The following is a 13,794-nucleotide window of genomic DNA, read 5'->3' as shown; positions in this document are numbered from 1 at the left end:
TTACCGTAACGGAACAGTGAGAAAATGGAGGAATTTCAATTCATCAAATCAGAAAATAGGTGAAACTAAGCAGAGCAAGGCAGAACGCGCAACCGTAAGAATAGAATTGTCTTATCGGGCCGTTGCGATCCATCGCGATTGAAACGCTCGCCATACTCGGTTCTCCGATACGCTGACCCTTCTGCGCTGCTACACCTGCAAAACCCTTTTGGCAACCGCGTGAAGGTGATTTGTCTACCTGTATGTGTGTGTGTGTTTATGGCTGTCCGGGAAAATTGTGTATGGTAATTTGGCTGGCCTTCGTGGAGAAGTAGCAGGTGCGGGCGTCCCCTCAAAAAAAAAAATGCGCGTAAAATAATTTGTTTTCCTGCTCTACTGCTTTGGGAAGCGGTTTTCCACGGACACTAGACGGCATAATTTCGAACGCTAATGATCGATCTAGGGTTGGGTTTTCGGTCGCCGGGCTCATCAGCGAGGTGGATATCCGTGACCGTGTGGATCTAACCCGGAGGAAGGAAGCAACGTTGCGTGAACGATCCATGACGACACATGCGCACCATTCCAGCAATCTTGTGTTTTGGGGCTCGTCTCCATCATCATCATCATCATCGTCTGCATTTTCGTTGGTTAATTTTCTCCATCTTCTGGTCAGCCTATTGTTTCCCTAATGTTGGGAGCAAAAAGTAGACAAATACGAGTAGCTTAGTCGTAAGACAAGTCTCTTTTTTAAGGGGGTCAAAATTATGGGCTGCAATGAAAATTCTACACTGCAAGCCTAATTTAAGAGCTCCTACGTCTTCTAGGACTTCTGCAAACATGTTTTCTAAAGGCTTCTACTATACTTAATACACTATTTGTTATTGTATTTACAGTATCTTTGATCACCTTGGCCAGATTTGGGACTTAAATACAGAATACAGAGGCCACTAGAGCAGATAATCGATAGGTCCTAACAACTGCATCTGTCGACTTCAAGAGCCAGTGGGACCAGATGGACACCTTGGACATTTTCATGGAAAATTCTTGACCAAAGACCTCTATTTCTGGGCAAAAGAAAATCACTCCAAGTCAGTAGTCTTACTACTGGACCGAAGATCGTTTAACCAAGAAAAAGTAGAAGGGTACTTCTTTCAATAGTGGTCAGTGGCCTAGAAAGAAGATGGCCTCAATAGAAGGGACCCACAAACATCTTCCAACTCTGAAGTACTTTTGAGGTCTTTTAAGGTCTTTTGAGGTCTTTTTAGGGACTCAAATGTGTGAAAAAATGACGATTTTATTATAATTTCAATTGATGCTCTAAATTCCCCACTACTTTGCCTCAACACATACCAACATTCATTATAATCAACTCGCAGAAAATTGTCAATCCACTCCGAATGTGGACAATCATCCAACCAACCAAAGAAACTCACCGCACTGCCGTGTGAGTGCGTGTGGGCAGAGCATTACAAACATCCGACAACCGACATGTTCCGTTGTTCCCTCCGAAGTTAACAACCGGGGAGAAACGATCGGCAACGATTACCATAAACATATGCTCGATGACAATTTCTTCACCTCACCTCGAACTCTGGTCCCTTCTGTGCCTTCCCGGCCTTCAGTAAGCCGCACTAATGATATTGTTTTGCATATGGAGAAAATTTTAACATAAAACGAGATCGTTGCAAAACTGCCGCCGGCTTCGGGAAATGGGCTATCCCCCATGGACGACGACAATTGTGTGTTCCCGCACTGAAGCAAACACTAAATAAGGCTAATTTATGCCGTAAATTGAAGCACAATAAATAAATAGATCTTTTTTTCCATTTCCCCCACCGTAATTGAATAATCACAATTGGAGTATTGGAAAATTGCGAAACTTTTACGTCCCCAGAGCACCGGGTCGCTCCTTTCGAGCGGCAACCAAAAAAGGGGAGCACTCCCGTTACCGTGTGGATAGAGATTTCTCCCGGATGGTGAGGCCACAAAGTACGCATTGTGCATTCATAGTTCGGTGCATCGGCGCATATCGTACCACAGCTACACATACATACAGCAGAGAAACAATTGTCGTCGATCGATTCGCTCCCCAGTGGAGTTATTCAATTTTCTTCTGCTCATTATGATAATGAGTGCCGAGTGGTTTTGCTGTCGTTTTGAGCAGCAGCAGCAGCAGTAGCAGTAGGGTCTCTTGTGTCGCCATCTTGGTCAATACGAGAAAAGTGAAAAGCGAACAAGTCTGCATAGATCGACTCCATACTGTGTGTGCCATATTTGCCTACCGAGCCACCGAGCGGGGTAGGTCTACCAATTGGGGAGACACTATTACGGCTAATTACTTCATCAACTATTTACATTAATGGAAGTAGAAATACCTCCAAGGGGATCGAAAGAGCATTAGAATTATTTTCAATTATTATAAAATCAATACCCGTTATTAGATTGATTCCTTATTATAATATAACTCTACACTCTAAAGTACCTTGAAGTTGGAGATAAATAATTTGCTCTCATCAGGTACGACACGATCTCTTACAGTCGCTCTTTTTTAATTGCTCTACACATCGCCCACTTAAACTGGACTCCCTTGGCAGCTTTGCAACAGACCATTTTGTAGACGAATATCATCACGTAATTTGGATGGGACCATCCGACAAACCACAAATGGACGAAATTGGTCCTTGTCGCATTGCTGCATTGCCCAGGGAGCGCATCATTATCATCATCATCGTCTTCGTCGTCGTCGTCGTCGCGCAAAAAACACCATTAGGGTTATCGTTTTGCGGACGCAAACCGGGGCCGATCGTTGTGTCAGGGAAGATTGTCGAGATGCTTTCCTAACACCGGCCCACCGTTCGAGGTTTGCATTTTAATTAGGAGCGTTCGACTCATCGGCCGGTTTTTGCATGGAAAATGGAAAATGAGCGATCGTTCCGATCACAATTATCGCCCTTTGTCCAACTACGGGATGGGTAACAGTGATGTACCATATAAAGGTGCCATTCGTCCTCCCCCAGTGATGATTCCCTCCCAGAAACAATTTAGATGAGCGTCCCGATGACGTCTGTTCGTGGCGGGTTCCCCTTTTTTGGGGTTTTGCGCGATCGCGCAATCCGAGCCAGCCGAAAACGTGCCGCCAAACACGGACATCACGATGCGTCGCAGCAAGCAACGGGCTAAAGAAGAGCACGCATGGAACCGTGTAATTAAACTGCAAAGCTTGCACATCGATGTGTGCACGATCGAATGAATCAATCTGCGTACGAAGGGAGGTCTGCGATGGGTACCGGTGTGGTACGAATTTTGTGATAATTAAAATACCACAGCGAGATGTTGTCGGGAGGGAAATAAAATTGTCATACATATACTTTACTTTACTTTAGACATAAATTGTTCTGCTGTTGAACAAAGACGAGCAGCTCTTAGTACACAAGCTTCAGCAGGTCCCACATATAGGAGAACCTTTACAATTTAATGAGTTTTTATGACTTTTTCGAAGATTTTTTGCGCTTGAAGATCATCGTAATGGACTCATTTCGGTCAGCAATTGCTGCACGAACAGATATCCACCAAAGCTTTAATGTAATGAGTTTTGAGCCAGAAAGGCTTGTAGTATGATAGTTTTAAACACTGTTATGGACTTCCCAGAAGTGATAAGAGTTTGACACTAAGACCTGTTGTCGATATCCAAACGAGTCCTCAAATGTGTGATACTATTGATGAATTACTTTATGATGTTCACTCTGACGAATCTTAGCCACAGTTAGGCAATTAATAGTATTCGTTCTGATCTTCTTAGCCATTGGCGACATCTATTGGCAAACCTCTAAGCTCCAACAACCTAAACTTATGTGGATACAAAAAACCAGCTTCCACGTTTAGCATTCCAGTCCCTACAATGTAATGGCAATAAATCAAGTTGCATTTTAATTGGACATAAAGCATAGTTCACCGGTACCGGCCAATCTGTTTAGTCAATCACCACATCACATGTACGGGCAAAGTCAACACTCAACTCGTAAAGCGGGAAGACGTTTGCGTTCTATGGGCATCTTCATATGTCTCATCATTAACCGGTAAATGCGATCGGTAAAACATGAACATGCTCATATGGAAATCAGACCAGTTCTCCAAATGTGTGTGTGTGTGTGTGCGTGTTTGTGAGTGCTCTATGTCACGCATCATAACTGACATGATCGAAACTAGCTGCGGTTGGCTAAACTGGAGCCTAAACGGGAGTCAGTCTCCGGGAGTTGCAACATCATCCGTATGCAGGAACGATGCAAAACAGCCTTCAACTCATCCACCATGCGCGGGACATGGTTAGATAAAATGTTGCCCAAAGAAGGAGATCATTATGCAAATGGTTTCCGACCGACTGTCATCAGACAACTACTCCACTTACCATCTTTGCGCGACTCGCAGGATACGGTCACTGGTGGACGCTTAATTTGTTAATCATCTGTTGCTGCTTATATGCACACATGCCAGGTCGGCATGCATGCACAGTTGAAGCTTGAACTGCAGTGTGTAGTGAGCATTTGTCACGACACTCGTTTTCGTCGGAGGGTTCAGAGAGAAAATTTCACTACAACTCAAATAACCCTTTAAGTGAGTAAATTTTTAAAAAGACCCGCTAAAAAAGACTTTCCGGCATTGACTTCCATTAAATATTCCACTTCATGATCGCGATTCCCGTGATCGTCGCGAGGTTCAATAGCCAGGTTGTTCTTTGATTGGTTGACAGGTTGGAAAGGATTCAACTCTTGTCCGTCCGGTCCGGTGGAACGATTGCGTGACGGCGAACCAGTCAACGCTGCTCGCGAAAAGCACAATGCACAACCCTTAATCAATTTAAATAACATCATCACCACCCACCCACCCTCTCTCTCTCTCTCTCTTGGGTGGCATTTGGCTTAAAAGGGTCGCCCCTTTTCGTTTGCCTGTCACCACGAGCAGCGCACACAGCAACGTGTGTTAACAAGTTGTCTTGCCACCTTTTGCAACGGGTGTGCTGCTGTGGCTGGCAGCCATGGGCAACACCGTTTTGTCCGTCTTTTGTTATTCATGTGTACCCCCGTTTTAGGATTGTGTCGATTTCCAGTTCCATCACGCTATCACCGGGATACGTAAAGCTGCAATTGGTAAAGCCTCTTCGGGATTTTGTTGAAACATTGTTGTAGAAAATTTGGATTTTGGGGAAAAAATGTTTTTCATACTTTTGGCAAAACGTGTGCGAAAGCGCTGAGTTTTTCCTACTAGATGTCTTTCATTTACCTTAAGTGGTGATCGATTAAAAAAAAACGATCGTACTACAAGCTTTGACAGCTGCATGGATAAAAAAATTTTGCAGATCTTCTTCTCTTTGGCTTTACGACCGTACGATCACGACGGCCATCCAATGGCTTCCTAGTCCTCACTAAGGGGGGACGTTCCAGATGGGATTTGAACCCCGGTCCTGCCGTTTGAAGACCATCGCCTACACCACTAGGTAACCTCTTGCAGATAATAGTTGCAATCATAGGTTTATTCTTAGTTGTGAATGTCTATCTAGGGGTCACATGTCACATGTCACATGTTTAGTATACGATCATGACATACGGATCATTGGATACCAGGCATTTCCAATCCAATATTTTCCAAAAATCGATCAGGTTACCCAAAGGACTAAATTGTGCTTCTCGACTTCTTGGCTTGCATTTTTCAGCCCTCAAAGTTCTATCATTCTTCAGACTTAATAATTAGAATGATTGATTTTTTTCTCAAAAACCCTGTTTATCGTAGCTGAGCTCAGTGGACAGTCTCCTTCCATCGACAACATGTTCATCGACGCAAACATACTTTTTCTTATACAACACTAACTGCTCATGTGAAAGCTATCAGACGACTATGTCTTTGACTTCGATAACGTCTCAAAACTAGCCTTAGATTCCTCTTAAATTTCTGCTGCATTAGATCGTATATAACGTATCTACTGTATAAGTAACACGCTGTACAACAATAGAAGTTTTAAGACTGTCTGACATATCTTGCTTCAACTCTTGTAAAACCATCTAGCATCTAAAAAAAATATCTGATCTGAGTTCTTGTTGTTCTTGACCAGAGAAGCAAAAACGTTGCCACTTTTTCCAGAAACCCATAAACAACTCGCAACTATAATAAGCCTAATTAATATATCAATATGGTAACGCAGCCCGATAAACGATGTGGAAGTAATGATACGAAATCACGCTACAAATTTCACATTTTTCCACCCCTTCCCTCTCTCTCTCTCTCTCTCTCTCTCTCTCTCTCTCTCTCCTTCTCATCCTCCCTCCCGACCGATCGACGATCATCATCATTTGTTAAAAATATCATCATCAGCACACCATAAAGTCTCGGCACTCCGCACTGGCCGGAGAGAAACCGATCACTATCGCGCACCCGTGGCTCATTATCAAATGACTCGAACCCCTTCTCAGGCAAATGCGTCGCATTGCGATGCCAGTGCGAGCGCGCGTGTGCGCAAGGTGCCGTACGCAGCCCGAATATGGTACTCGCGCGTCGAACCGAACTTCCACCAGCCTTATCGAATCGGATTCCGCACGATCGCGAAACGGTGGCACGCGCTTCCCGGTTTTTGCCGTGACGACCAAGACGACGACAACGACGACGTATGATTAGGTTGTTATGGTGTTTTTATCTCCGAGCCTGCTCAGCCCAAAAAGCTGCCGGTTGGTTGGTTGGTTGGTTGGCCCCGAACCAAACTGGCCACCCCGGGTTCCCTTGCCCGTAATAGACTCAATTAATCAAGTCTCCTCGGTTCTCGGCCACGGATTTGCGCCACGCGTATGGAAAATTGTGACTCGATCGGGGTGAAAGAGTGGCCCGGGGACACCGGACAATTGGATCTATTCAAGGTGCCCGTTTTTTGTCGCTTTTGGTCTGGTAGGCAGAACACCATATATTCAAAAACAACAGCCGATAAGGGGAAAAATTAGCGTTCAACGCGTGCAGCTTCGGATTGGCAAGGGTTCGTCGCTTGTGCGTCAATTGATGATGTCTTTCGTTTTCACTTGCTGGTGCTCTGCTTATGTTACGTTTGCGTTCGACTTCTTTGACGCAATGGAATCATAGCAACAAAAAAAAAAAAAAACACGCACCCAACCCTTTTTCTAGTGCGTTTTTCGCTTTCATTTTTTGCCTGCGTCTCGATCGCGTATCGGCAAGGGAAAATATGGCAGATTCCTGTCAAATGGGTGCATTTATCGCACGCTCCGATCCGAAAACTCAATCACGATGTACACAAGAATGGAGCAAACTAGTGTGGCATGTGGCTAGAACGACTTTTGTGTCGAGTTCTGTGTGTTCTGCACAGAGCTGCTGACAGGACGACAGGGAATGTTCAGGGATATTTGTTTTGACATCTTCTGACTCTGCCAGTCCAGTAGAAGGCTTCATTCTTTCCTTCTCATCAGGTATGGGCTGGGGGGGTTTTAATATCTCAAACAGTACGTCAGCGAATGCAAAAGGGTTTCCCATATTGTTTTACAAGTGAATAAGTTGAACAGAATACTTCATTCAAGCATATTATTGCTCTAAAACGGCTATTTTCAGGAGCTTCCACAGCTTTTGGCGAAGATATCCATTTATTCAAACTAGATACAATTCACATTGATTTGGAGACATTTCCTTCTCCAAACCGTGAAAGGACACCTTATCCCGGGTGGACTCGGACGATAAAAAATGTGTTATTAATTACTAAAATGATTATTCGTTATGATTATTTTTATGAACTGAACTTTTCCGCCTTTTATCGATCTTTAATCTAAGGCAAATTCAATTGGCTTGCTCACAATTGAGCAGGTCGCGTAGACATGGTCAGATCACCAATCAGTTTCTAAGAAACTCGGTCTAGGGCTGCAGTCCTCCATCCACAGCTACATCCGATCTCCGACAGGTTTGACTCCACTTAATCCAGCCAACGAGGCTCGCTGTGCTCCTCTACGCCTCGTGCCGAATGGATCACTGACCAGCAGCTACTTGGTGAGTACATGAGTCAGGCACGTGCCCCAGGCAACGTATCCTAAGCTAGCTCGTGGAATATTAAATTAATAACAGTAAATGGTATTGAAGAAAAGCCTAACCTATTCCTGAGGTCATGAGTCAATATATTAGTTTGTTTTTAAAGATTTTTAAGTGTAGCTTTGAAGTCCTTCCTTCAATATTTTATTATTATATGATAACAATATTGATAAAGCATTTCCTCCTTATCCTTTGCCTTATCCCGGGCATATTCGGTTGTAGATGTTGGGTGATTTGTTGTTGTTGTGACTTTTCTATATAACATTTCGATATGACTTAACAAAGTTTGATTCCCATCGCTCGATTGAAATAGCGACACAATCGACAGACTTTGTACCTTCAACCCGTTGGCTAACTCAACCTCCACGAAAAGAAAAACGTAATCATTATCCACCGCACATAAAAAGCCAACCGAAAAGCCGCCACAAGCCATCATCAAACCCTGGGAATGAAGGGTCCCTCCCAAATGATGTGGCCCTATTTACTGTGGACAGGAAATGTCGTCCAATCTCACGATGATAGCTAGCCAAAAGGGAACCCTTTTTTTCTCTGGCAAGGGAAAGGTGATTGTTATCCGATCCCGAAAGCGAACGATTTCGAAAGAGAATAAAGGGCCATTCTTCGTGGGGAATTTGTGGGTCTATTAAATGCCCAAGGTAACCAACACAGCGCGATCTTATAGATGTTCATTACGGGCGCAGCTGATTAGAAGACAATCCGAATGGTTAAAAATCCCCCCCGTGAACGGAAATCGGGCGGCATTTGGTGAGAGTGTCCATTTTCTTTTCCCAGTTGTTTTTTGGGTTTCTCTTTGTTTTTTCGAGAGAAAAATAGAAGAAATGCACAAGCCAACACACCAGTCGAACCAATCGAACACCGATCGGATGTCATTATCGCTGTTTGGGTCATATTTATTGATCCGTTTCGTGGAGTGGATCTTCTTCGACAGCTTGTTTCTTACAAGACACTGAGAAAAAAAAGCCCATTTTACACGACGATGTGTCCAATTAGCTCGCTTTCAGGACGAGCTAGAAACGGAAATATGTTTTCATATTTCACGGCTAGATGATGCGCTTTTGGGTGGAATCATTAGTTTTCTCTAGTCTCTCTACTTAAGTATCAAATTTTATGTTTTCCTATCGAAAGCATTTTTCTTTTAACCACGATCCTTCTCCTAAACCTTCTAATGAATAGCTCCATGGCACGCGGATTTCGTACGCCATGATTGGTAACCAATTAGGGGGGAAATTTCCCAAAGAAATAACTCCCTACCCAATGTCTTTGGTCAATTTAAGATTAAGCTACGGTAGCCCACCTGCTGAAACAATCCGTCGTTATCATATGCTCTTTCGGGGCCATTTTTAACATCATCTCCACTAATTGGACTTGACGGCCTGGCCGTGCCATGGCACATCGTCATACACAAACATCTGATGATGGCAGCTAGGAACGGATGAAAGTTGTAGCTAAAAAGAAGTAGAGAGAAAAAAGAATTATTTGTTTTAAATTTCCAATATATTTGGTGCTTTCTGATTAGAACAAAAGCGACAATAAAAACATGAAGTTGGTGGTTTTGTGGTTAAATACTTTTTTCTATTCCTCGATGATTGCTTGTACAGCCACGGGGCAAATATTTATCTTTAATTTTAGTACCGATCGGAGACGATAATTGCAACGTTTCGATGCTCATTATTAACCCTTTCTGAGGGTCATTTCTTCCCTTTATTTGTTCCTAAGGACATCCATTTGTGGTTTTCTCTTGCGAGTGTCGCATACGATCAATTGAGATGAGTTGAAGTACTCTCTTCATGCTTACCTTCAGGCTTGCACCCGTACGACATATGGTAGATGAAGTAATGTCGATGATGGGGATGCTTCCTTAAGCGTTAGTGCTGGAAAAAAGATATGGTAATTCAGTTCGGTAATCATTATTATTAGCTCGAAGAAACCAGTGAACATTAAAAATAGGAAAGAGGACCAATTTTTTTGCATACAAACCTAAAACGCAAGAAAAACATTTACGAGACGCAAGGGTAGTGGCGGATTTAGCCTTTCGGAGCCCCTAAGCGGAGTGGAAATTGGGGCCCTCTATCACATTGAACCTAAGTTGTTACTGTCCGTTAGCAAATAAAATAAAGACGTTAAAATAAAATGATTTAAAAATATGTTACTTTGTGGTTTCCATTGGCAAACCGAATTCCCTGTAAATCCCTGTAAAACCTGTAAATCTACATCGAGCATCCGGGAACCTTACAGGAAGCAACTAACGAAGCTCTTAGGTGGGTCATAGACGAGGCTCGTACTGCTCGTCTAGCCGGTGAGGCCCCTGGCAGCCACCATCTCGACTCATAGTTTAACCCACCACCGCTCAACGTTGTGAAAAACCATCCCTAAAAGCATGTAACATGATGTAACACCACGTTAGCACACACACATTAGCAATCGAAATATGTTAGCAACGTTAGCATGAAACAGCGTTAGAAAGCAAAACTGAAAAGTTTCAAGCTATAGCTAACATGAAAATAACGCTTTATAACGCTTCTTTTCAAAACGAACCCTCTTTCTAGTGAAATATTTCACTGAAATATTTATCCACGTGTAACGCATGGGATTGAAACCGTTATTGTTTTTCAGTTTCCTATCTCTATATATAAAAGAACATAAGGTAACAACCGAGCACGTGACGCATCCGAACCGACCTCGAACCGAACTACGTCATCGTAGTCGTAGCTTAGCAACCACCAGCAAGCGATCGCAGCGAGCGAGGAATGGAAGAAGAGAAAGGCGAGGATACATCCCTCCAACAAGCACTAGATTGCTCAATTGAAGATTGTCAAAATTATATCCAGAAGCTCATACGGGAAGGATGAAGCACCTGATGTCCGCATGGAATAAATGAGGGAATACCATTCGGACTAGGTGAAAAAGATTGAGCTTAAGCTTAAGATTGAGATAGCTCAGAGGGATGCTATGACAGTCAAAGATATTAAACTACCTGGGAGAAGAATCAGTTGCTTGAGACCCAGAAGTAACTGCAGGAGCCGCTAACATGCTGGCTTAACGTTCAGCAAAAAAGGCCACATTTTTCAGAGCGAAGCAATAATACCTCCAAGGTACATCATACAGGAGGGTATGAGATGTGAATTTCTGCGATTATTCCCAAAACACCAGGAAACACTAGCCAGATACGACCGGGCCTTCACCTACTAATTCACCACTTACCGATTGTGGTTAGCATTGGAACAAGTATGATTATTGACAATGATAAGAGTAACATTTTGCGAAACTGCTTATCGGGACATTATTATTTGACAACTATTACACCTACACAAACAGGTAAAAGTGTCATTCCCGGCCATTTCGTGGAAGAAAATGTATTTCACCCAATAAAAATGCTAAACATTGCTATATTTAGTAATTAGCGATTGGAACAGGCTGCCAATGAAATATAAACTTTTGTTGTTTCGATTGTTTGAGCCACAAAGGTAGGTTCTACCGGGCCTTGACTAGTCTTCTAATAAATAACTACTAGAAAAAATCTGAAAAAAAAAACAATTGTTTAAATATTCTTTCGAAAATATTCTTCACCACGTTTGATGTAATTTTTCATCACTTTTTTCACTAATTTATCATTTATTCTTCAATATCATATACCTTAACTGTATATAAGTGCTGCTTTTTATCGTGTTTTCGGAGTCGAAAGTGTGTTTGTCCTTTTTTTTTTGCTCTCTGTTGTTGAGTTTCAATTTTGCCTCTCTCTCTTTTTCTGTTTCCGTTTTACTCGGTATCCCCCTTCGTCTCCTTACCGGCGCAATGTAGTATGTCTGCCTTTCCTAATCATCTTTTCCCCTGGTTATAATACTTAGTCAGTTTTGTTCGTTTCTTCCTATGTACAATCACTATAGCACACACCTGGAGGGCAACGAAAACGGAAATGTATTGATACTCGTCTCTTCTTCGATTCGGCAGCGATTTCAACAGCTTGTTTTATTTTCTCCTCGGTTGTTCGAAAAAGAAAGCAAAATAAAACATCATTCCCTGCAACAATTGTGATGAGTAAATGATCAAGATGATGTGCTACCTGTAATCAATCAAAACTAAACAGCACAAAGAAATAGAAGCAAACAGATCTTAAAATTCTAAAACAAAACCAAACTCGATTGTGTTTTTTGTAGTTATGTTTGCTTTTCATTTATACAATTCGCCACCCGTTTCTCTGCTTCCTTCTATATAGTACAATACAAGCAGCAAAACACATTCTACAAAAAGGGAGGATCCTACATGATCATCATCATCATCATAGTCGCCTTCGTCATCGATACAGCAGTAAGTAGCAGCAGCAATATTATAACCCACTACCACCACTACTGCTACTATCAGTACATCGAGGAGTAGTGCTGCTAAATGGTGCCACCAACAAAACGGGCTGTTGGGCGCTTCTACACACACTTAATTTCTCCTTGTTTATGTACGCTATCTTGCGCAAAATTAATATGTGTTGCGTTTCTTTCTTCAGAAGAACCAAGCAACATTTGTCAAACGCGTTTCGGATTTTGTTTATTTGTGGTTTCCTCCTGCTCTGTGTGTGTGTTTTGTTTTCCCGCTTACCGGTGAAAGGATGGCATTCTAATGTGTCGCTCGTTCTGTATGTTCGCCTCGAATCATTGCTCTACCGTTGTCGTGCTCTGCTTCTGCTAAATGCATCTGTGCTTCCTCTTCCGGCTGGTGACATCGAACGCAAATGAGAGTACGTACGCAAGAAATACTGGTTCCTCTAAATTTACGTTTTCCTCCACTCGTTTTACTCTATCCATCTGGCATTGTTCTGTGTCATTGTTGTTGTCATTGTCCTGAGGAACTGTGTTGAACATAAAAATATATCTATTTCTTTTTTCCTACTTCAAGTGTAGTAAAGTTAGAATTAAAAACGCGTTGCTGCTGTTATGCTGTTAACCTCTCTTCTGCTACAATCAATCGTCCTAATCGTCCCTCGTAATCGTTGAAATTATAGCTCTGTGTAACTCTGTATTGGTGTATAAAGTGTAGTAAAAAATACTATATTTGCATTCTGTTCTAGCTGCTCGTTTCTGCTGCTGGGCGCTGTTGCTGTTGGGCGCACATTCTCTGTGTTTCGAGGAGATTATGTCCCTCGTTCAGTCTGTTTCGACAAGCACACTTATACATTTTCCTCGGGGAGGGTTTAATAAATATATATCAGCATCATCCTCACTCACGAGACGCGCACCCGAAGAAAAACAGATCTTCCCTCCGATCGACTCTACTAGATCCCCGCGCGGTATTCTCGTACATTTCGATGCTAAAACTTAAATAAAAAATAATACTTCTCTCTATATCTCATTCGATGCGCTATGTTTTCCTGCGGATAAGGAGGAAAACAATAGGGAATTTAGTTTTTAGTGAGCTCATTCAAATATATCATGTGACCTTTTTCTCGCTCGCTCTATAACGATGGCGGTTTTTCTTTTGCTTTGTAATAGATTTTAGATTACTAATACAGATACACGCTCCCCACGCAGGCTGGTTGCTTTTTCGCTACAGCACTTAGTTCTTTTTTGTTAAATAACATCTCTTACTTTGCTGTCATCTGGTTCATAAGACAGGTTGAGCAGACCGCTGACGGTTAATGTTCCTTTTCTTCTCGATTCTCGACCGGAATTTTTCGGAGAAGTAGAAACAGAACCAACAGCCCACCCAAAACTGCCGAACATAAAACACGTGTGTATATGTGTT

General features: G+C 42.5%; 1 protein-coding gene across 1 annotated transcript in view; it reads left to right on the top strand.

Annotated features, from left to right (window-relative positions):
• Positions 1-13,794, top strand: part of LOC126564216 (uncharacterized) — a 444,146-nt gene that overhangs the window by 326,663 nt on the left and 103,689 nt on the right. The window lies entirely within an intron of this gene.

The sequence above is a fragment of the Anopheles maculipalpis genome, chromosome 3RL (assembly GCF_943734695.1).
Source record: "Anopheles maculipalpis chromosome 3RL, idAnoMacuDA_375_x, whole genome shotgun sequence".
In the NCBI taxonomy this organism is placed as follows: domain Eukaryota; kingdom Metazoa; phylum Arthropoda; class Insecta; order Diptera; family Culicidae; genus Anopheles; species Anopheles maculipalpis.
Note: the sequence above shows the minus strand (reverse complement) of the source record. Positions and strands in the feature narration are given on the sequence as shown.